Genomic DNA, 23,948 nt, shown 5'->3' on the forward strand with positions numbered 1-23,948 from the left:
AGGATAGTCCAACCGGGTTTAGCACGAACTCATTTTCAGTGGACGTCTGGGGAGAAAAACTATGAATATTGCACGATAATCAAAACATCATGAAAATTTTAACAAAAATTGGAAATTATATGCAGTCTAAGATTATGTATAAAACAGCTTAAGCAAAAACAAATCAGACATTATATACAGTACAAGAATCCACATCTAACATATGCATAACATACATACAATAAGGAGATATTTATACAGAGAAACAATTTATGAGCAGCAATGAGCTTACTTTATGGGAACACTTTACTTTCAATACATGTCTGTGGTATAGTAAAATCATTTTTGTGAAAAAAAAAATACTTAGAAGAGAAACATTACATTAGGAAGACAGTAACAGTAAAAAAAAGTAAACTTCCATGAAATTAAGAGGAGATTATTGTAATGACAAATAAGAATTGAGGAAAAAAGTTCAGTTAGGATTTATTCTAGAGATGAGAAGAGGAAAAATATATTTATATTAAGGCAGTCAGCCTGGTGAGATGTTGGAACAAATCCATTTTTCTTTCAGGTGAGATTTTGATTGTTTTTAGAAGCAATTTGCATTTTGGTCTGTTTTTAATACAAAACAGAAGGACTTCCACAGTTTTTAATTTTTGTTTGAGTATAGAGATTCCTCTGCACAACTCTAAGACTTTTTATGGGAAGCAGAGATTTGTCTTTTTATCTTACTTGCCTTTCAGGTAAATAGTTTTGATTTTTTATGGCTGGAAAATGTTAAAATATAAATGTCATAATGGATTTTCCCAAGCAGAATTATTCCAGACATTTCAACCACGAAAACAGATTTCTCCATTTCAGATCAGGAACGTTTGCATTCTGAAAAGCATCGGTAAAGCAACTGTATGTTGCATGCTAGATAAAGCTCATATTAATTACTGCTTTGTTATGAAACAAAGGAATATTTTAGTTAATATAGACTACTTTGTGTGATTGCATGGATGAAATCATGGGACTGCAGTACTGTGGTGAGAATATGCATAGCTTTAACACTCTGAATAACAATGGCATATTTCTACATACATATGAATTATGATTGGAATGATTTTTTCAGAACGTGTTTCCATGTACACTATGTCTGTAGTTCTGCCTTTGTAATTAGTCTAGTTTAGATTTGCTGCCAATCTATTCTGAAAAATAAATGTTTTGCCTTAAACTGCTTTTTGTGTCTCACTGAATTTATTGAAGATATATGGTAATAAGGAACCTCTTAACTTTGGCATACTCTAACAATATTTGTAAAAGAACCTAGAATGTCATCTCATCTGTCTTTAGAGGGAGGGAGATAGAAAGTAATGGCAAAGATGCAAGGCCAAGGAGAATACATTTTCCAGAATTAATCCACAGAGTAGACCATCTGGGCATTCTAAAAGGGTTAAGAGTTGTGGGGAGTAAGGCAGCAGAAATTTCAGTTTGCAACAGAATATGTTTTGTTCTAAGAAAAGAAAACTGAAAGCAGGTTCAATTTCAATATTTTTCACTCTGCAAGATATGTGGACAGAAGGCAGATTGTATTTTTAATTGCATGTCAGAAATAAAAGAAAAGAAAATAATAGTCATTTTTTTGATCCTAGAGAGCATTAATCACATGCTGTTTGCTCTAGAATAATGTATAGTAAAATAATATCTGTCAAATTGCATGTTAAAGACAGGAAGCAAATAAGTTTCAAACTTTGATGTTTTTGCAGTAGAGAGTTTAGCCATGAATTACATAAAAGTCTCTAAGCAGTAAAGCACATGCATGATCATCACATGGTCTTTGTTATCCTGAGTTTCTCAAAGAAGCTGGATAAAATAATGTTTTAATGTAAACTACAAGACATTATTCTGCCTGGCAATATGTTTCAGTGCTTCTTTTCCCAGATAAATGCTGAACTATGTCTAGACAGTTTAAAAGAGAATCCGACAGATAAACACTTTTACAAAATGAATTTCATTTGCTTGGTGCTTTTACAGCAGAACAAAAGACAGAATGAGAGAGCATGAGAGAGAGAGAGAGAGGAGAAAAAAGAATATGTTTCATAAAAAAGTGACTTTGACTTTAATAACATTTTTTTTTCATAGGGTCTATGTTCAGTTAAATTTTAAAACAGCCATATTTAACCAGGTTTTAATTCCAAAAGTGTTGGTATGTAATTTGATTGCAGTAATGACAGTTTGGTTTTAATGTAATCAGTTCCATACGTTGGCTGCAGTCAAAAGTAATTCATACATTTCTATCCTGGCAATTTTATTCCAAGTTTATTTTCTTTTACATCTGGCTGAATACAGTGTGGACCTTTATTTAGTGCTGATGTTATACTGCAATTTTAATAACAGGACTTCTGTTGCAGAATGTCAAAGATATTTTGCTATGATAATCAAACACAGAAAAAATGCAGATTCGATAATAACTAATGTGTTCTAATATTTTTGCTAGACATGTACCTGACTAAAACATATGCAAGAAATGGAGCACCCATGAAGGTTCCTAACCAGGAGAATCCAGGGTATAGGTTTCTAGGTTCCTAGGTTATTATGCTAATGGCCCTAGAATCCTTACAAGCATAGTCATATTTATCCCGAGCTGCCCCAGTTGGTGGTGGTTAGGTGAATGAAGGTCATGTAGGTAAGGGTCTATGGTAGTGAATACTACCTTCCTCTCTCCAAGAGGGGCATGGTCATCACTCCAGGAGTGAATTTGTGGTCACCCATCCATTGATCTAGTTTGCATTTGAAGAGGGTCAGGGAGGGGCTCTGTTTCACATGAATTGGAAGCTTGTTTCAGAGAAGTGGCAGTCTCTGGGAGATGTATCTATCTCTCCAGTATGACCTGTTCATGTCAGAGGCTAGGTTAAGATCCCTGGAGTGAGTGACTCAACTGCAATTTGATTTACAAATGTACAGCATTTCCATCAGGGCCAGGTCAGAGATTGCCCTGTAAGCCAGGCACAGCTCGTTGCTTAGCAACAGTAGGAGACAGACTACAGTGATAGGGCTTTCAGTCTTTCCACATAAAACTTGTTTTGTGTACCCTGTAATTTCTTGGTGAGAAACCTCTGTGGGCACTCCAATTGTTGCAGGTGTCTGGTGAGGTACATGCAAAAGGAAGCATTGTACTCAGTTATTGGTCTGATGAGGGCCAAGTATAATCTAGATATGATGGCTTTACTTATACATTGTCCTATGTGGATCACCTTAAAGCACTATCTCTATATTCTGTCTCCTACAAGTTACTGAGAGGTGATCTATTCTTGGCATACAAGGCACCCTCAGAATCAGCTCTGTTGGACAGTTTGCACATCTTTATTTCTTATAGTATTTGTAATGCTAAAGGTTTCATAAAGAAAGTATGATGTGCTTCTACAGGTTAATGTTTTTCAATGAGATTAGAACCACAGAGTTTAAATGCAACAGGCATGCATACAAAACAGTTAAGTTATTGGTAATTCAGGCCTATTATGTGACCCTGAGGAAGTCACATAACCTGATATTGCATTCATATTATTTCTGAAAAGGGGCCATGTGTCCAATGAACCTACCTAGTCAACAAATTGGTGTTGTTAGGGCACAGCAGGATTTTGTTAGAATTCTATTAATAGGAAATGTAGTTATTTTTATGTTTATATTTACTACACAGTTTTCATGATATGCACAGTATGTGTATATGATTTTTTCCAACAGGTGCAGGAAGTGTAAGTGATTTTCATGGTATGCACAGTATGGGCAGCTGACCATATTCAAACATCAGTTTAATGAGTAAAGTGATATGTTTATTGTAATTTATTTCTATAGTAACACACAGGAGAGGAAATTAATATGTGTTGTGGTACCAAATGTTTTTCTTTTTGCCTCTATTTTCAAAAAGTGTGGTTACATTGTAAAGACATGTTTTTCCTGATGTAGTAATACCTACCTTTATTTTATTTCTTCTTCCTTGCAAAGAATCTGATGTCAAGGTTTTAGATGTAACAATGACATTTATTATAAATGATATCGGGGCACAAAATGAACTTCATGGTGACATATCCATTGGCTGCAGTTTGCTAGAATTATTTTTTTTTTCTTTTGAAAGCCTGACAACTAATAGAAGATGGCATGATGTTGACATCTTATTTTACCTTAGGATATATATGAGTGGAGGTAAGAGAATAGATTAATGCTCTAAGGATGACCATGTAACTCCTTACCTACTTGTCAAAATTTATAAGGATGGCCAGTGCATTCAGGTTAGACTAACAGTACTGTCTCCTGTGGACTTATCTGTGGGCATAAGAAAAGAGAGGCATTTTGCTGGCTCGTTTATCCCAGGATGAATGTGAGTGTTTTTATTGGTGATGCCCTCTGTTGATCAATTAGGACCAAGATAGGGTATGACCATAAAAACAGTGGGGATGCAGGACAGATGCTGATAAGATTCCAATGTTAAATTATTGCGTGTCATGTTGTGGGCTGTGTTTAGGGGCCAGAACATGAAATAAAATGTTGCCCCTACAGCTGAAGTATGATGCTACACTGTATCATGGTCTCCTCTCTGTCTTTGAGTATTGCATTATTCAAGAGGAAGCAGTTGGCTGCAGGGACCTAGTGGATATGGGAAGGCTTCAGGAACAGATTATGGTCAGTTAAGGGGAAGTGCAAAAATGTTTTAATAAATTATGACAAGGCTCAGAAAGAAACCTCAGGTCCTTGAATTTTGTAGCTTTAAGCTGACTTATTGTGCAGTTGATTATCCAGAGCTGATAAGTATTGAACTTAATTTGTAAAGGAAGTAAGCAATGTAGTTTTTACCTTTGCTGAGTCCGCAATAAGATGACACTCAGATAACCAGGTACATTGCTGTCTCTGGTCTCTGATTATTCATAAGAAGTAACATAAGGTAAACCATGCAAAATAGATCCTTGATATATGTCATTACTGACTGAAGAAGGACATCTTGATGTAAGCAGTAAGGATAATCAAAGTTCGGCAAGAAGTGGTTTGCTGACAAGTACATCGGACAATTTAAACACAATGTTTAGATATGTGTAAGATTTAATCAGATTCACTATGTAATGTGGATGTGTTGTTAAGAAAAGATAGAATTAAGAAGTTTGCCAGCATCTGTTGATCATATGACATGACATTCAAGGCACACAGGGACAATTAAACATGGTATCAGTGATATTCAGTCATTTGTCTGAAATTTATCTCTTCCATTTGTGTTCCTCCATATTTTGGTGAAGAGGTTGACTTGCACTATCATCACAGGCATTGTTACTGATGTTGGGAATGGGGATGTCCTACCTGGATTACAGAGCCTCAGGTAAGATTAGGAACAGGATGTGGGCACACATGAGGGGTTAGTGAGCATTGCATTCAACAAACATAAAAGAAACATGAGAGTAATCCATTTTAATGCCACAATATCCTCCTGGCTGAGACTCGTTGTCAGCTGGGGCCTGTGGTGAAAACTGCCAAAAGTCACTGCTGTGTATGCAAGTAAAATAAAGAAAATACTATACAGTTACTTGCTACAGACATTATTTTTACATAGAAAATCAGAATCACAAAGCCCATTAATTAATTGTGCAGAGAGTGAGGCAGTTCGAGCAGCAAAGGTACAACACTTTCCCCTACATTTATTCAGACATCGAAAACAGTTCCATATTATTGCTATTGCATTCAAGACCACAGCTTACCTTGCAGTCAATACTTTTAATGAACTGAAGAATTATCTGTCACTATAAATACTTTCATGTTTACCTATATTGTATTAGTTACACGTGAATAAACTGATCTATCTAGTTCACATTTTGTGGTGCTTGTGACAGTGGAACTAGGCAGATGATTAGCAACATCATCCTGATTGTCTAATTCAAAGTACATTAAGATCTTTTTATTTTTTAACTAACTATGCTTTTGATGTGTATAATGGAGTGTAGTGGTTTATTCCATACTCGATTGGTACAGTTTCTGAATATTTCATCTCTATGTAAGTTTTGGACTCTAGTAATGTGAAGTGCTATGGTATGGGATGACTGCAGGTCTGTTTTAAGGTGGTATTGTATGAACTAGTTCCAGGAGTAAATTGCTATGCTATGGAATGACTGCAAATTTGTTTTAAGGTAGTATTGTGTGACCCTTCCAGGAGTGAATTGCTATGCTACGGGTTGACTGCAAGTCTCTTTTAAGGTGGTATTGCTAGTTCTAGGAGGTAATTGCTATGGTACGGGATGATTACAAGTCTCTTTAAAGGTAGTATTATATAAACTAGTTCTAAGAGTGAATTGCTGTGGTATGGGGTGACTTCAAGTCTCTTTTAAGGTGGTATTGTATGAATTAGTTCTAGGAGGCAATTGCTGTGGTATGGGATGACTGCAAGCCTAATTTAAGATGGTATTGTGAACTATTTCTAAGAGTGAATTGTTATGATGGGATGACTGAAAGCCTGTTTTAAGGTGGTATTGTATGAACTAGTTCTAGGAGGGAATTGCTATGGTATAGGATGACTGCAAGTCTCTTTAAAGGTGGTATTATATGAACTAGTTCAAGAGTGAATTGCTGTGATATGGGGTGACCGCAAGTCTCTTTTAAGGTGGTATTGCATGAACTATTTCTAGGAGAGATTTGTTGTGGTATGGGATGACTGCAAGTCTCTTTGAAGATTGTGTTGTATGAAATAGTTCTAGGAGTGAATTGTTATGGTATGAGATGACTGCAACTCACTTTTAAGGTGGTATTGCATAAAATTGTTTTAGGATTGAATTACTATGGCATGGAATAACTGCAAGTCTCATTTAAGCTGGTATTGTATGACTTAGTTCTAAGAGTGAATTGATATGGTATGGGTTGACTGAAAGTCTCTTTTAAGGTGGTATTGTATGAACTAGTTCTAGGAGGGAATTGCTGTGGTATGGGATGACTGCAAGTCTCTTTTAAAGTGGTATTGCATGAACTAGTTTTAGGACTGAATTACTATGGTATGGGATGACCCACAAGTCTCTTTTAAGGTGGTATTGTATGAATATGTATATATTGTACTCATAGAATAGTCTGCTACATTCTAAGGTAGTATCAGGTTTGGTTCTAGTTGTAGTTTTGGGAAGTATATTATCTTATATAATCTTCCTAGTATTATGTTGCATTTTTTAAGATTATGTGTATTTGCCCTTGTAATGAGATTGTGCCATCTAATGCAGTGCCTATTTATTTAATTTTGTTGTTAAAGGGATGATATCTGATGTTGTCATGAATTATAATATTGGAGAATGAGAACTTTTATAATGATTGGTACAGGAAAGTATGGCTCTACTTTCTGATGTGTTCAGTATGAATTGTAAGTCATGGAATCATTTTCCTAACTCTCAGAAGCCATACTCATCATATGTATGGCTATTTAATGATCAGAGCAATGTTAGGTCATCAGAATATGGGAAGACTTGTAGTGCTCCCCAATACTTTTGTCATACTGCTCATATTAACATTAAACAGCATAGGCCCAAAAATAAAGACTTTAGAAAACCCCTTGTTAGTCATATATCTTGTCCCCTCCTTACACAGTATATTCTTATTTGATAGATAATTGTAGAGCCATTTAAAGGTCTGATGGTCACATCTGAGTACTCAAATCTATAAATAGGCCTGCCAAATCCTTCATAAAGTCCTAAAAGCAGTCCTGCAACTACTTATTTTTCCCCGTATACCTTAGTGATTTTCAGTAAAGGCTGTGTTGACAGAGATGTTTTTGAAGGGTCTATGTTATATTATCGAAAACTGAATTCACCGAAGTGCATCTACATTGGAAATTCAGTTAAGCAAATTCGCTATTGTGGGGGGGGGTTGTGCCCCCCACACCCCCTGCTAATTATATATACCACCTCTAAGATCGCACTACAGTGAGGAAAGGGCAAATTTTCCTATCCTCACTGTACTACAGTTTCATTATCATCAGTTCACTGAACTGCATTTCCGATGCAGATACAGTTCAGTGAATTTAGTTTCTGAGTATATAATATAGACCCATTTTTGAAAGGCATAGTAAAAGTTACACAGTAGACCGAAATTCTTGATAAGGTGTGTTACCTAATGGTAAATTACTCATTTTGGGTGTCTGCAGACCATATTTAGGATCATTACTTTCTTGTAATTTTTAGGCTTGCTGAATACATCCTTTTGTAAGTGGTGTACAGTGATGTGCTTCTTTACACAAACTGTGTTCTGTGCTTTTATTTAACATTCTGTTCATATGTAGGATGACAGATATTGTGTATAAGAATGGTCTAAAGTTCATATTGCAGTGGTATGGGACTTGGTTATATAACTTGCTGAGGTAGTTATTTGATGGTTCTGTTAGCTTCATGGGTAGCACTGGATTGTTGGTTTTTGATAATTTAAGGGTCTGCAATTTACATTACCATGGTATTGAACTTGCTTACATACATTGCTGAGGTATTTATGACATGTTTTTTGTAGCTTCTTGCTTTGATGGGCATTGATAGTTTGGTAGATTACTGGCTATGAAGGGGCCTCTGATGGCTGCATGTTTTGTACCTCAGTGCTTATAATAGGAGTAGGGTTTGGAGTTGAGTTTATATCACATTTTTTCTTGATTATAAAATGCAGTATACTTTGAACTCTTATTAGCATATAACTGTTAATCAGAATATTTAGTTTATAATTATAGTTCCTTCAGTTCTTAATGCATTTATACTTATTATTTCTGGAAATACTTACCTTTTACATTATACTTGTATTTTCACTGTATTGGATACTTATTGTTTTTGTCAGTACTTCCTTTTGTATTATACTAGTATCTTCAAACTGTTGGATTCCTGATTGTTATGCTTTGCCATATATATCTTACTCTTGCCGTTATGACCCGGGCCATGGCTGAAATGGAACAACAGACCAGTCCACTTAGATGGTTAACAAATATTATATAAATAAAAGACAGGTAATGCTTCTGTGGGGCTAACTGTGTTTCAGGGTACAAGCATGCAAACAAGAGGCAACTACAGAGTGGAATAATTACACAGAGAATGTAACATGCAACGCATATAATATCTGAGTAGCCTACTACATGATCTCAACAGAATCAAAGATGAGAACTTCTAGACTGATACAGCCCACAACTAAAGCAATGCATATAGTAACTCTGTTCCATGTATTAGTTTGTACTTTGGCAAGGCAGCAGAATGTTCCACAGACCACTATGTAATACAACAGTAGCTGGAACTGTAGGGCAATGGTGGGAATCTCCAAATCCAGAAACAGGGAGGAAAAGGGAGAAGAGGAAAGTATGAACAAGAGAAATTAGCAAGCCAAAGGAAATGCAATAGGACAACGTACATGGCTATGCAGGATGGGAGGCAGCATAACTTTTTTGTGGAAAGGTCTTCTTTTTCCTAGAGATACAAGGAAAAGGGGTAAGGGAGTAGGTCAAGAATGACAAGTTAAGGGGGTAGCCCATTGTGAGGACAGACAGCAGACACACATACAACAGAGCAAACAAAGTGGGATGGATATATACAAACTCAGATGGCAGGACATGATGGGCACAGATAGAGAGCAAACAAATGATGATGGGGAGGTTTGGACAATACAGAGAGTATGGGATAAAGCACAAACGGAAAGGGGCACACTTGGCTGGGGAAAGGATACAGTCAAGCAGTGTCATGCTGTCTGACTTCTCAGCCAAGAATGCCCTTAGTGTGATTTATCATGGGATGATGGATCAGGCTGGGCAATGCTATAGACCACACCTTTCTTTGGCTGAAATTAGTCAAGGCTAACTAGCCCAGCAGCTCTGCTATGCTCCAGAAGGCTGTCAATTTAGGTCATGTACCTTTTTACTCCTCACTAGATCATACTTCCTTCCACCTGTTCTAGTGAAAGCCAGACTATCTCAGGCAATATTATCTGCCAGTGAGGGGCCAGTACCCTCTGACCAATAGGGTTCTCCCAGCTTAATTGCCCATATTCTTCAACAGTAGTTTCAGCATTAGCAGTCTATGGTAAAGATGCCCACTGACTAAATCTGTCATTCACTTAAACCTACAATGAAGAGACATAATATGAAGTTTGCCATAAGCGAGTATATTCTGACAATGGACTGAACATCAATCTATATTTCTATTTCTATTTCTGTTGCTATCTCTATCTATATTTCTACTTCTACTTGTATTTTTATTTCTATTTCTAATTCTATTTCTATCTATCAATCTATATTTTTATTTTGATTTATATTTCTATTGTTGTCTATCTTTTTATCTATCTAGGCATAAGACACACACTTTTACTTGTAATTTGTACTAAATGTGGTTGGTTCCTCATCTTCCAGCTGTAAAATGACATACTCACTATCTCATTCTGCACATGTTGAAAGAGAAAAAGTACACAAGAGAACCGTGACAGGGCTAAGCTGAGATGCCAGAACAGCTGTAGATATCACAGCCCCATGCATACATATGTCCTATAAGCTGCATGACAGAAGGTTTCTTTTAATTGGCATAATTTCATTCTTACACTTAAACAATGCTATACAATTGAAGTCGCTGCTGTGGATGTGTTATAGTTAAGGTGCTGTAACACATGTTTTAGAATCTTGTTTGGAGTTATTACCTTGTTGGTGTATGTGATCACCAACTTTGGAAGATATTTTAACTATTTTAATGATCCAATAATACAGAGGATCATAGAGCAAATAATTGCATTTTATATAGTAAACAGGAGATGAACAGTGTTTAAGATAAGATCTGTTACTTGGAACACCCAAGATGCAAACAGGGACTTGTGAAATTGCAGTCATAGTATACACTTCTATATCTCATATGATAGATAAAGGGAAAAAACGGTGAAAGGCAAGACTTTGTACTCATTACTTGGGTAAGCAGAGAGCTGTTAGAAGGGCAGGAAAAAGAAATTCAACAAACAATAAAATAAGCAGAAGTGTCAGTTTGTGATCTAGACACAACAGCGTAGGCATCTATGACTCTACTGCATTTAGACTAAAAGAGTTATTATAGTTGCCTTATACAAGTGTCTTCATTATATCCTGAGATTATAATCCATGATATATATTGCAGAAAGACATTCTAGCTTGCGTTTGAACGATTAGTTAAAGTAAGTACATATTACCAAAATGGCATTGTTTTGTCTTGCAGATATCCTCATAAATCTATGGTTATTTTTTCAGGCATTTGTGTTGAAAGGAATATGTTGCCTTTGTATCAAAACATTCTAAAATACATTCTAAAATAGTCGTTAATACAGTACTAAGGGAAAGGGTATCTCATGGAGGATCAAACCCTGGTCTATGGCAAGAAGCTCATTACCAGCTGATAGCCTTAACCTCCTTTAACAACTGGTAGACACTTCCCACAATCAAAGCTTATAACAAGCTGCTTTTTACTTTTTCAGTCTTAATAGTGTACAATTGACAGTGAAAAAAAAACATAAAATAAGATTTCTGTCCTGAGTCATATCCTAGGTTATAAAAAGGACTTAAATTATGATAGTACTTTAAAGTTACCAGATAATACCGTGTTTCATTTCTTTTTTGTTTCTGTTGATGAATCATTATTTTTCTCACCCATGAATTTTTGCAACAGAAGTGTCACTTACGTTTCATCTGGTTGCAGAAGTATACCACAGAAAAGATAGCATTCAGACTGGGGTACCTCAAATCGTTGAATTTTCATAAATTTTATGAGTATACCTACAACAAATGAATTATGTGAATTGTTAAAAACATAGCTTGTCAAAGCAGTCTATTTTAGTTACATATTTTCAGATGTTCAAGTTTTCTTGATGACTAAGATCCTTCTCACTTTTTAATCATACACTTTATAGGTTATAGTTTCAAAACTAATATATGCTTTTCCTTGAACAATCATTGGTTTGAGTTGACTACTATATCTCATTTAATCTGTATGTGGTTATTTAAACTCAAAACATCTAAAATCTTGGAAGGTAATCAGACAAAATAGCAACTCTTCCAAGGTTACAAAACATAAAATATGCATTTCAGTAACTATTTGAAATGTTGGTACCTGCTAGCTCGAGTCCCAAAACCTGGATACTGAATGGCCGAAAGAACAGACTTACATATATTAAGTCTGAGATGCCGTCTCTCATAATATTCCATTTTTTCTAATATATGGCAATCTTGGAGTAGGTATATATAAGTTTGGGGGTGTGGGGGTGCATGTGAGGTTTGCCCCCTCAAAAAGTATTTTAAGGAGAAAAGCGATTTTCAAGATTCACTCTTCTTTGGGTTTTCGGTCTTTTTTTTTTCAACTTGTCGGCAGTTGGCATTTCGAGTGCAGACATTTTGATAGGGAGCCATACATTTCTTTACAGGAGAGTAAATCTCTCTACACCACCTAGCAGACACTGACATTCAGAATCCTGATGTGAAAATGTCAAAACTACAAACACCAACAGATTGTGCACATGCTCCAGAGATTAACCTGCAGAGTAGAGCAAACCACCTAGAAGTATTTTTGCAGGGGGCAAGCAACTGTGTACCCCCATATTCCCTGCTAATTGTATATACTAACTCCAAGATTGCACAATCCCCAGGGGAAAGGGAAAAGTGCCCTACCCATGAATTGTTGATCTTGCTCAACTGTCAACCATCTGTGTGTATCGATCAAATGGTGTTAACCATACAGGTGTTGGTATAGGTGTATAGTTAATCCAGTGCCCTACACCCATATATAAATAGATAGATAGATAGATAGATAGATAGATAGATAGATAGATAGATAGATAGATAGATAAAAGGCAGCTAGATCTCTCTCTCACTTTCTTTCTTTCTCTCGATATATATAAATATATATATACGAGTGTGTGTGTTTGGGTGTGTGTGTGTGTCTATGTGTGTTTGTGTGTGCACGTGTGTATGAACTCTGAGAATGCAAAATTTTGAAAAAAATGGAAAAAGTGAAGAAAATGCAACATTCATTCTCTTGCTGTTCTCCAAGTCTGAATGCCATGACACTGCATCAGCAATGTTTTAGGTTCAAAGACTGGAGCATCTATTAACTATTTTGTGACAAACAACAGGATTCTGCATTTAATTTTTTCACCTGAATATCCCTGACCATAACAAACTGCTATTATTATAAGTTGCAATTTGCTCTAGTATAGGAAATAATGCATTCGACATAGTCAACAGTACTAACATCAAATTCTGTATTATTTATCCCTTATAATAATCGGGTCCCTATTATATCATCGAAAACGCAAAATCTCGAATGCATCTTCATCGAACTAAAAACAACGAATATTTAAAAGAGCAAAAGGGCATATAAGCGATTTCTTCCCTTGTGAAAGAAATTGCTTGGCCCAATTAAAAAAAAAAAACACTACAAACAAAACAAAGTGTGGGGCTTCGCCCCCACACCCCCCAGCATGGGGGGGCTGTGCCCCCCAAACATCCCCTAACTAAATATAGCAACTCCAAAATCACACTACAGTGGGGAAAACGGCAAAGTAACAGAGGCGGCCAAGTGATTTCTTTCCCAGGGAAATAAATCATTTATATGCCCTTTCACTCTTTTAAATTTTCGCTGTTTTCTGTTCGATGAAGACACATTTGAGATTTTGCGTCTTAGATGATATAATAGTGAACCTAATAATCAACTGCATATGCTGTAATAGCCAATGCTGTTTATTTTATTTTAGATAAACAATGACTAAAGAAAAATGCCGCAGTATGTAAATAAATGATAAGGAAGTACTGTGTGTCCAAACTGAACTAAAAGAATCATGCAATACCATCTACACAAACCTGAGTATGTGTGTTGCTGCTTTGGCTTTAAATCCCATGATAAATGACAGATGTCAAGATAAACTGCCATAGGAGAGCTACAGAAATAAGAACTGAAGGATCTCCATTATACTCGTCTTTAGTAGCAGATCTTGAAAAATGAAAACTATCTTACTGAAGGTATTTGTAATGAGCTCAATTTTTTTCCAGCCTTTCTTCCTTAACAGCATACTTTTCTACATCACTGCGCAGCCCACTTCAGAACATAAAATGTTATGGTCTCTGACTCCTACTTAACCTAAATACTTGTCCATTTTTGACAAGAGTGATAAAATGAATGCTATGACCAACTTAAATCATGTTCCCCCTCCGCTGACAACCTACCCCCCACAATTTTTCAAACTTGCAGCTAATACTATTGCATATCCCATCTCTATCCTTATTAACTGCTTTGTCAAATAATCCACTATCCCTGACATCTGGAAATCTTTCTATACTATTTCCCTTCACAAAGGAGGTAACTCCACAGATCCCTGTAACTTTCAACCCATAGCCATCCTCAGCTCTCTCTCAAAAATCCTAGAAATATGCATTCATAGAGAACATCTCAAATACCTACTTCAGGAAAACCTTTTGACCCCCCTCGCAACATGGCTTTAGGCCCCATCATAGCACCTCCACAGGCTTTCTATCTTTCACCCACTCTGTTGCTGAGGCTGGAGACAGCAATAAACTGGTGTCATGTCTTTTCCTAGACCTTTCCAAGGCATTTGACATCTCCCACCCTAAGCTCCTACCTAAACTATACAATCTCAGCCTCTCCTCCTCCTCTATTTTCTGGTTTTCTAGCTATACTAGCAACAGACTACAATCTGTTAGATGGCAAACTTCATGCTGTCCTTTCTTATCTGTCCATACTGGAGTCTCTCAAGGATTCATCTTTGGGCCTCTACTCTTTAATATCTTCACAAACAATCTATGCTCTGCCTGCTGCACATCTTCACTGATTTAGTATGCAGACAATTTTACTGTATTAACCTACGCATATAACTTCACTGATCTCTACACTCTCACTCAAAGCTCTTTCAACACAGTTGAACACTGGTTGATTAACAACCAATGCATCCTTAACTCTAAAAAAGCTAAATTACTTTTGTTCCTAACTAAATCTATATCCAAGCTTAGTGCCACTTTCTGTATCTCTTCCCTGGACAATGCTATCATTTATGCTGACTCACATAAAAACTCCTAGGTATCACAATAGACAACCAACTAAAATTTGACATTCACATCCAACATTGCATCAAAAAAAAAACAAAAAACAAATCAAAAAGTTTGTCTACTGTATAGAAACAAAAAATATCTATCCACTACTTTAAGGACTTCTCTTTCCCATGCCTATCTCCTCCCCTGCCTACTCTACTCATGCCCTGTATTTACCCACCTCCAATCCAACCTTATAGCCAAACTTGAACAAACCTACAACCAAAATTGCTAGATTTGCCTGTAACTTCTCTTACAAATCTCACCATTGCCTCGCTCTTAAACAATTATATTGGCTTAAATTCCCTCAACTGCTCCAACTATCTAAGCTACAAATGGCTCATTCACTAATTAACAAACCCTCAGACTGTCATCTCTGTCCACTCTTATGTCCCCCTTTACATCTACTTGTCCTCGCCGCAGCTCAGAACAATTCCAACACAACACCTACAAACCAAATAAATCAATAGGCAGATTATGCTATAAATGCTCAATATTTCACACTTGGAACAAACTTCCCAGTAATATGCGTTCTATCAAATCTACCCTGCTCTTCAAAAGAGAACTCAAAAAATAACTTGCTATTTCTCCTTCTTGCTCTTGCAACCACCCTACCTAACTCATACTTAGTAAGTCCTTAACATGCTTTCCTTTGCTTTAGAAAATATAACAAATAATTTTCCAATTCCCTTGCCCTACTAAACTGTTGTATACTTTAATTCACAGTCTTTTCCTCCAAAATAATTTAACTTCCTGCTTCTCTTTTACTTCTTCTCATTTCTGCCTCACTATTAATAACATTTTTTCTTCTTTTCTTTTTTTTTCTTTCTCTTTTCCCTCTCTTGTTTTAAACTAGTATATCTCTAGTTTACTTGTTATGTTAATATGAAAAAAAGACTGTTTGATTCTTTTGTATATAACTCTTCATGCTCTATATTATTGACTGCATTTGTTCATTTGTATATTGCATGTATGTGTGTTATTATATCTTGTTAATATTTCCTGTAAGTTAATTATATTATATTTCTTTTGTGGAGCTTTTCTCCTCAGGTCTCCACTGAAAATGGGTCATGAGGTCCAGTTGGACTAACCCAGTTAACAAAAAAACAAACAAATAAATAAATAAATAAATAAATACATGTTTTACTTTCAGATGTGCCTTGAATCAAATCTTCAAAACTAAGATGAGATGTAAATCTACTATTAGAGGGGTGGAAGATGATAAAGTGCAATAAAAAGAGAGAACAAGCATCATCAAGTTAGGATTCTGTGTTGTATGGCTCTTTCAAAGGAAGTGTTTACATAACAAGCCACATGAATCTTTAGAAAAGCTGTGGAAAAAATTCCATGTTGTAGCATCACAGAGGCATTCAAAGTAAGAATTTCTAAGGGAGGAACTGGAGTTTATAACAGATCGTAAAAGCAGCGGATTTACTACCTTTATTAAAAGGTTGAATATTTCTGGAGGTTATTTGGAATGCATTTGTTAGCTAAGCTATTCATCTATCATCTTTTATGCAAAGGATATAAGGAGCTAAATGAAGTCATGAAGCAACTTACTTGTCACTAATTAATAATCTAGTTACTAAAAGACAACTGTTTCTTTCTTTGATTCTTAAACCTCCTAGATGCATATTCTGATTCATACTGATAGTTATGATTAACTAAAGTGTTTATAGATGTTGTTCAAAGACTCAAAGTGTTTTATGAAATACAGTAAATATTTTATATCAGAAGAGAGTTTGCAGGTCAAATCTTCTCTTTGATGCAGCAATAGAAATGAGGAAAACATTTTGCTACTCATTTTAAATCATCAATTTCTGCTAATTTATAAGGGGTTGATGCACAGTTTTCAGTCATAAAATCACAGAAAGGTACATGGCGTTGTATGGAGGCTTTGGCTGTAAATGTAATATAAGTAATGAGTTGTTAATTCACATTATTGTTGCAGAAATCACATTCTAAGTGCAAATTACATAGTTTTGCAAAACAGATTCTCCTGTGCTAGGCATACTAAAACATAGGTTCATAGGTTCATAGGTAGGTACTAGGCTATCGGCCCTAGGGCCCATACAAGCCTAGCCAAAAAATGTACCCTGGCTTTCGCCACCCAAGAAAATTATTTTCCTGTGCCCCTGTCGAGCAGAGCCACAGAAGTGATCCCCGGGGTGAATTTCCCATTTCCCATCCAATCATCAAGATTTTTCTTGAAGAGTGCTAATGAGGAGCTCTGTTTGACATAGATAGGTAGTCTGTTCCAGAGTATGGGGAGTCTCTGGGACAGGAATCTATCCCTCCAGCATGTTCTGTTTATTGTGGTGACAAGGTTAAGGTCCCTAGAGCGTGTAGCTCGGAGGGATTGGGATTTCTTTAAGTGGAGCATGTCCAACAGCTCTGGGTTTGACATAGCTTTGTATGTTAGGCAGAGATCGCCCCTGAGTAGGCGATATGCGATGGAGTAAAGCTGTAGTTTTTGAGACGGTCTGCATAGGGCATATGTTTGAGGCCAGTAATCCTCTTTGTGAGGTATTTCTGTGGTCTTTCCAGTTGTTGTAGATGTCTTGTGAGGTACATACCAAAAGGGGCGTTGTACTCTATAATGGGTCTAATGAGTGATGAGTAGAGGGAACAATGACCTCTTTTTTTCTGGATGAGAATCCTTTTGTGATGAGATGAGCCACGTAGAAGGATTTCCTGACCACTGTGGCAATGTGATTATCAAAGGAGAGACTACTGTCCACCTGTGTCCCAAGGTCTCTTATCACATTTTCAGCATTAAGTAGACTACCAGCTATGTGGTAGTTCATGGGTACAGAGTTTTTACCAAAGGGGATGACAATACACTTTTTGGCATTGAGCTTCAGGCCATGGCTTTGACACCAGGTATCTGTTTCATTGAGGCCCTTTTGTAGTTTGTCCACATCGTTAGGAGTTTCGATTATGGCTCCTAGTTTGCAGTCATCTGCAAACTTTGTTAGCCAAAGACCTTCTGTGTTGGCCTGAACTTCAAAGAAGTAGATACCAAACAGGAGAGGACCCAGGACTGAACCCTGTGGTACTCCACTTGTCACTGGTCTGATGTCGGATTTGGAATCCGCTACTTTCACAGTGTGGGTTCTGTCCATGAGCCAGTTGGCAACCCATCTTGTGACATAGGGATTTATACCTAGTTTAGTGAGCTTATCTATGATTCCAGAGTGGGGGGTGGTGTCAAAAGCCTTGGCGAGATCTAGATAAGCTGTGTGAACCATTTTACCCTGATCTATGGCTTTGGTGACTGCTTCAAAGAAGTCAATCAGGTTTAGGAGACATGATCTGTCTTTTACAAATCCAAACTGTGTAGGGTCCAGAGTTTGGAGATTACCATTGTCTTTGTTTATGAGTTCCATGATGATACATTCCATGGCCTTGCAGACCAGGCTCGTCAGGCTAATGGGGCGGTAGTTCCCGGGGTCTGTCGTGGCTCCCCCTTTGTGGAGTGGGATAACTGTCGCAGTGCGCCATTCAGTGGGTACAAAGCCTGAGGTGAGGCTATGATTGAACATGGTACTTAGGTAGGGTGCCAGTTCATTCTGTAGTTCGTGTAGAACGCAGCCTGGGATATTGTCAGGTCCCATGGATGCTGTGTTCTTGGCTTTGGAGAGTGTGTTTTTTACCTGTGCAGCCGTGATTATAGGAACTTTGCATTCTTCAGGTATAGAGATGGGCCCTCTATGTGGTGAGAGGGGGGTAAAGTTAGCACTGAACCTATCTACTAGGATGTTGGCAATATCAGTTGATTCTGTATATTTAGTGCCATTATGCTGTAACTCAGAGCAGATCTGAGTGTTCCCATTTAGATTCTTGACATAGCTATAGAATGCTTTGTGGTTGTCTTTAGAGTCAGTGGCAATTTTGTTTTCGTAACTTGCTTTGGAGGATTTTATGAGGGATCTCAGCTTCTTACTGAGGTTGACCAGGGAGTTCCTCCAGTCATGGGATTTTACTCTTTTTTGCAACAGTTTCTTTCTTCTGTTGTAGAGTTTGTTTATGGCAGAGGTCCACCAGATTGGCTTCCTTTTTTTAGAGGATAACATCTTGGTTCTATTAGGGACAGCATGATCCATACACTCGTGTAAGTGCTTATAAAGTGAATTTGTGTAGGATTCGGCAGTCATACTTCTATTGTCCGTCTGCATGGGTGTCATGAAGTTTGCCACTTCTGTCTTAAGAAGTGTGAAGTTGGCTTTTGAGAAGTTTTTTACGATGGTTTCCCTAATTGGGGCTGGGGGTGGGATGTGGATGTCTAGGCTGATTAGCTTGTGGTCAGATCTGACCAACGAGGAATTGACCTCTGGTGTGGAGCACCGGTTTCCCATGTTGGTAATGACCAGGTCTAGGATATTGCTGCCCCTGGTGGGGGTGTGAATAAGTTGATCCAAGGTGTTGGAATTTATGAATTCTAGAAAACGTTGAGCAAAAGAGTTGGTACATGAGTAGTTTTCCCAGTTAATGGTGGGGTAGTTGAAATTGCCCATTGTTAGGGTGTCGGGTTGTACCCTAATACTTTCCAGTGTATCAAGAAATGAGGAGTGTGAATCCTGGGGCATGGTGGGGGGCCTGTAGCAAGCTACAATTTGGATTGCGGTCTTGCCCAGAGTTAGTTGTACTTGGATAATCTCGGATGCATTATGCTGTGCAACTAGCCTGGAGGTGTGGATATCCTTAATGAATATGGACACGCCTCCGCCTTTAGTGCTTCTTTCTGGGTTAGGTGGCCAAACAGCTTTGAGTAAGTTAATACTTGTTGAATGGAAGGAGGGGAAAAAAGAGATGTTTTGTACTTCTACTCAAACATTTTTTTTCAGTTTGTCTAAGTATGCTTATTTAATTTAATGTTTCATTGCCACTTGTTTAATTATGTTTTTCATGCCTTGAATTTTACTGTATAATCAATCATGCATAGATGTATGGGGACTCTGTAAAGAAGTACATTACTGTCATCTAGAGTTAGAAAAGAGAGCTTGTTTGGATATGAAACTAGATCTGGTTGTATGAGAGAGAAAATCTCTTTGAAAAATAAATACTGTCTAGACCACATTTACTGCTGTTTGAGCCATACAGAGTTATCTCTTTTAAAGTTAGCAGTATTCAGTCAGAAGTGTAAATGGTGAGAGGGTATGGAAGAACTCCCCTAGCCAGCTAATAATGAAAGAGTTTGGGACAGAATTTTAAAGATTTAAATCAATGGAATAGGGCAACATGTTACTGGATATAGATACATCAATTTCTAAATCAAATACTTATGTAAACTAATGATAGAAAATGGTATGTATGTCTCAAAAATTTAACTTTCTTTAGAAAATGCATTTCTGGAAATATAGTAAGTGCATGCTCTGAGTTGTGTGTACACTGCAGTCTTATCTAGTGAGGCATCAGTCCTAATGTTAAAAAACTAAAATAAAGGATTTTATGTTGGTTGTGCACATTAGTTATTTTTCCAGATCTCCTTTGCAATCTTTAAATGAAATTATTTGATTGGACATGTTTGGGGAGTTTTGATACTACAATACCCTTAGGCAAAAACTTCAAGGGTAAATAAGCAGTACTCATAAAAGAATAGTTGGACTAGCAATTATGGTCATAGGATCATAGGAGATTGCTAGGCTATCAACTCAGAAGTCATTTTAAGCCTACCCATTTCATCCCAATGTTATACCATAGAGGTACTAGTCAATGTATTTAGTGATGACTGCCGATGTCCAGGAGGGTTGTGGGTGCTATCCCCAGTAAGAATGTACAGTGTTCCATCCATTCATCCAGGTTCCTCTTGAACAGTGTCATAGCGGTGCTCTGTTTCACACAAATTGGTAGCCTGTTCCAAAGATGTGACAGTCACTGGGAGATAAATCTGTCCCTCCAACATGTCCTATTTATGTCACATACCATAGTTAAGTCCCTGGAATGGGTAGCCCTAGACCCATTTGATTTATGGATATGCAGTAAGTTCATTAGCTTTGGGTCTTGGGTTGCTCTGTAGGCCATACGTAAGTCTCCCCTAAGAAGTCTATACAGTATGGATTATAGTGACAAGGATTTTAGTCAGTCCATGTAAGGCACATGCTGGAGGCCCTTGATCTTCTTTGTTAGAAACCTCTGAGGTCTTTCTAATTGCTGTAGGTGCTTACTATGGTACATACCGAATGGGGATTGTACTCAACTATGGGCCAGATTAGTGCCAAGTATAGGGGGTTATAACTTCTTTTGCTCTCAAGGCAATGCCTTTACTAATCAAGTGAGCTACATGGAAATTTTTCTTACAATGGTAGCTACTTGGTGGCCGAAGTTAAGGTTGCGTTCAACATGTGATCCCAGGTTCCTTATCACTTCATGGGTACTTAGGGTATTGTTATTGATTTGACAGTGTGAAGGGACATTGTTTGTGCTGAAGGGAATGATGATGCATTTCTTTGCTTTCAGTTTGAGACCATGACTAATGCACCAGTCCTTGGTCTGTGTGGTAAAGTTTAATTTCTGTAGAGCTGAAATGATCATTACAGTTTGGGAATCCATAAATTCTATGATGGCAGACATATTTTTATGTCTAAATATATCACACAGAAGTTGTAGAGTCCTGTGATGCATTAATGGAAGAGCTTTTGTAATGCAGTTTAGGTGATGCAGTTATGTAGCTCTGGAACAGATGGATGAGGGAAGTGGACAGGGTAAGAATCCAAAATGTTTTTTTTAATAATCTTTATTTGAGAATGAGTGAGTATGGAGGTTTACTACCACAATAATCAGGCACTTCATCTTAACTCTGGAAGAATGATTTAAGCTTGAACAGAAAGATTGTGCAGTGGCAATGAAGGTTTATCAACATAAATCTAAAAATATTTTCTGATTTTTGAGGAGTAGCTATGCATTTGGTGGACTCAAACACCACATTCATTGACCTTTTCATAGCAGTTGAAGAGAGGATTACAAGATGAATATGCACAACTTTCAATAAACAATTGGTTTAAATATTAAAATCCATGGTGGACCATAGAGTCTGATCTTTTATTGCGAGAACTAAACAATCCATGCAATGCATTTTCTGGCATGAGCGACTTTCTAAGACATGATAAATTTTTCTTTTTTGAAACAGCTCCTGGACTTGTAGCAGTATTTAATTAACTAAATTGATAAGTCAGAAGGGGTACAGAACCTCTGTATCTCCTACCTACATGTAATCCTTGTTTGTCTCTAAACAATTTGCCCACCAGTTTGCTATGATGTTGTGTCATTCAGAAAAGTGGCTGATAACTTGCCTTCACTTTCTTTTCAAGCAGCAATGAAAAGGGAGAATATTTCTGAATTGTCCCTAGTGTTTTAAAACATATTTGCTTTTGTCACTTATTTTTGTCCTGTCCCCCTCTCTCTCTTTCTCTCTCTCTCTCTCTATATATATATATATATATATATATATATATATACACACACAGAGGGAAAGAGAGAGAAAAGTTTCTGTTAAATCAGTGAGGATTCCAGTCAGTCAGTAATGCCTTGTGTAATTAATGTTGCTCATAAAATGCATGCAAATGCAAAATCTGTTGTTCTTTTAAAATGTTTTATTATCTTTCCATGTGAATTACAGTAATATTTAAAATCAAAGTTTCAGTTTTGGGCCTTTGACCGTCCCTCACAACATTCTTCAGAAAAATTCTGTTTTTGCAAAATGTTTCATTTTGTTAACTTTCTATGTGAATTTCAGTAATATCAGTGATATTTAAAAATTGTCTCTGATGTTTCAAACTGTGCCCGATTTTGCCTCAGGCTTTTGCATTTTTTGTTTTGCTTTTCTGACAAAATATTGAGGATTATAGTCAACCAATAATGTATAGCTTTATTTTCCAGAAAATGCATGTTGATGCAAAACTTGTTATTCTATTTGTGTGAATTAAATAATATTTAAAAATTGTCCCTAATTTTAGGTCTTCGCCTGATTATTTTTGGTCAAATAAGTTGTGAAGTACACTCCTCTTCCTTGGTAAGATGCACAATTCCTAGATGGTTGTTGCTATGGAATCCTCTTGTAGCTAGTACTTTCTTGAAAGAGCCATGATATATCCTGACTACTTTACAGAGTTCTTGGCTTGTGTGCAACAGTCACATGTAGGTGTGATCTACAACATCTGATGCTGTTTTGGAAGCATTTTATTCCATTATGTCTGAGTAATGAAAATGAATTCTTCCTGTTTGCCTAATTCACGTAGCTAACAAATTGGTCTTTAAAGTATTACATGTTTTGTTTTTCCCAGATTTAGGAGACTGAAGCATCCTCTACACGCAATCTCAAAATAAATTATATGTTAATGTTGCAGCAACATTACTTTAGTAATACTAATGTGAAAAGGGCACAATGTATTGTCAATAGCTGTTATATATTTTATGAGAAATTCCAGATAACACAGATGTTTCCTCACTTGAATTGTGCCAATCGATATGCAATTTTCCCTGAATACTTTGGTCATTTGTAATCAGTGTATCCATAATGGTTAGATTCTTGTGAGACTGGAGATTTGATAGGTCAAACCTTCAGTTTTTTATTATGTTATATCCTCCTTGCCAGTGAACCTATTTCATTATTTTCTCTATTGGAATGCTCTACAGAGGCTGATTGTATTTGGCAAAAAGGTGGAAAAATGAAATAATTCTCAGTCTACATGGCTTAAGTTTTTGAGTTGCCTTATTGGGATCCTTGAGAGCTGCATAATAATACTTTGGTTCACATTAACCTTGCTAGCAACATTCAGAGCGCCTACTTAAAAAGCTATTTCCTCAAGTCCTAATTTAATGCAGATGGTTTTATGTATTTAATGGAATACTTGTCATTTTAGCACAGCTTAACCTTTTTTGTACCTGAGTGCTACATGATAACATTCCTTAT

At 36.8% G+C, this 23,948-nt stretch overlaps 1 protein-coding gene across 2 annotated transcripts in view; it reads right to left on the reverse strand.

Annotated features, from left to right (window-relative positions):
- P2RY8 (P2Y receptor family member 8) overlaps positions 1–23,948 on the reverse strand; it is a 532,049-nt gene that overhangs the window by 167,614 nt on the left and 340,487 nt on the right. Inside the window, exon 3 of one of the 2 annotated variants that reach the window (XM_044072479.1) lies at positions 11,623–11,716. The exons of the other annotated variant lie outside the window; for it this stretch is intronic. The gene's annotated coding sequence lies outside the window, so the exon portion shown is untranslated. The remainder of the gene's footprint in view (positions 1–11,622; positions 11,717–23,948) is intronic. 2 annotated transcript variants of the gene reach the window in all.

The sequence above is a fragment of the Protopterus annectens genome, chromosome 5.part0 (genome assembly GCF_019279795.1).
Source record: "Protopterus annectens isolate FY-2018-M chromosome 5.part0, PAN1.0, whole genome shotgun sequence".
NCBI classification, from domain to species: Eukaryota; Metazoa; Chordata; order Ceratodontiformes; family Protopteridae; genus Protopterus; species Protopterus annectens.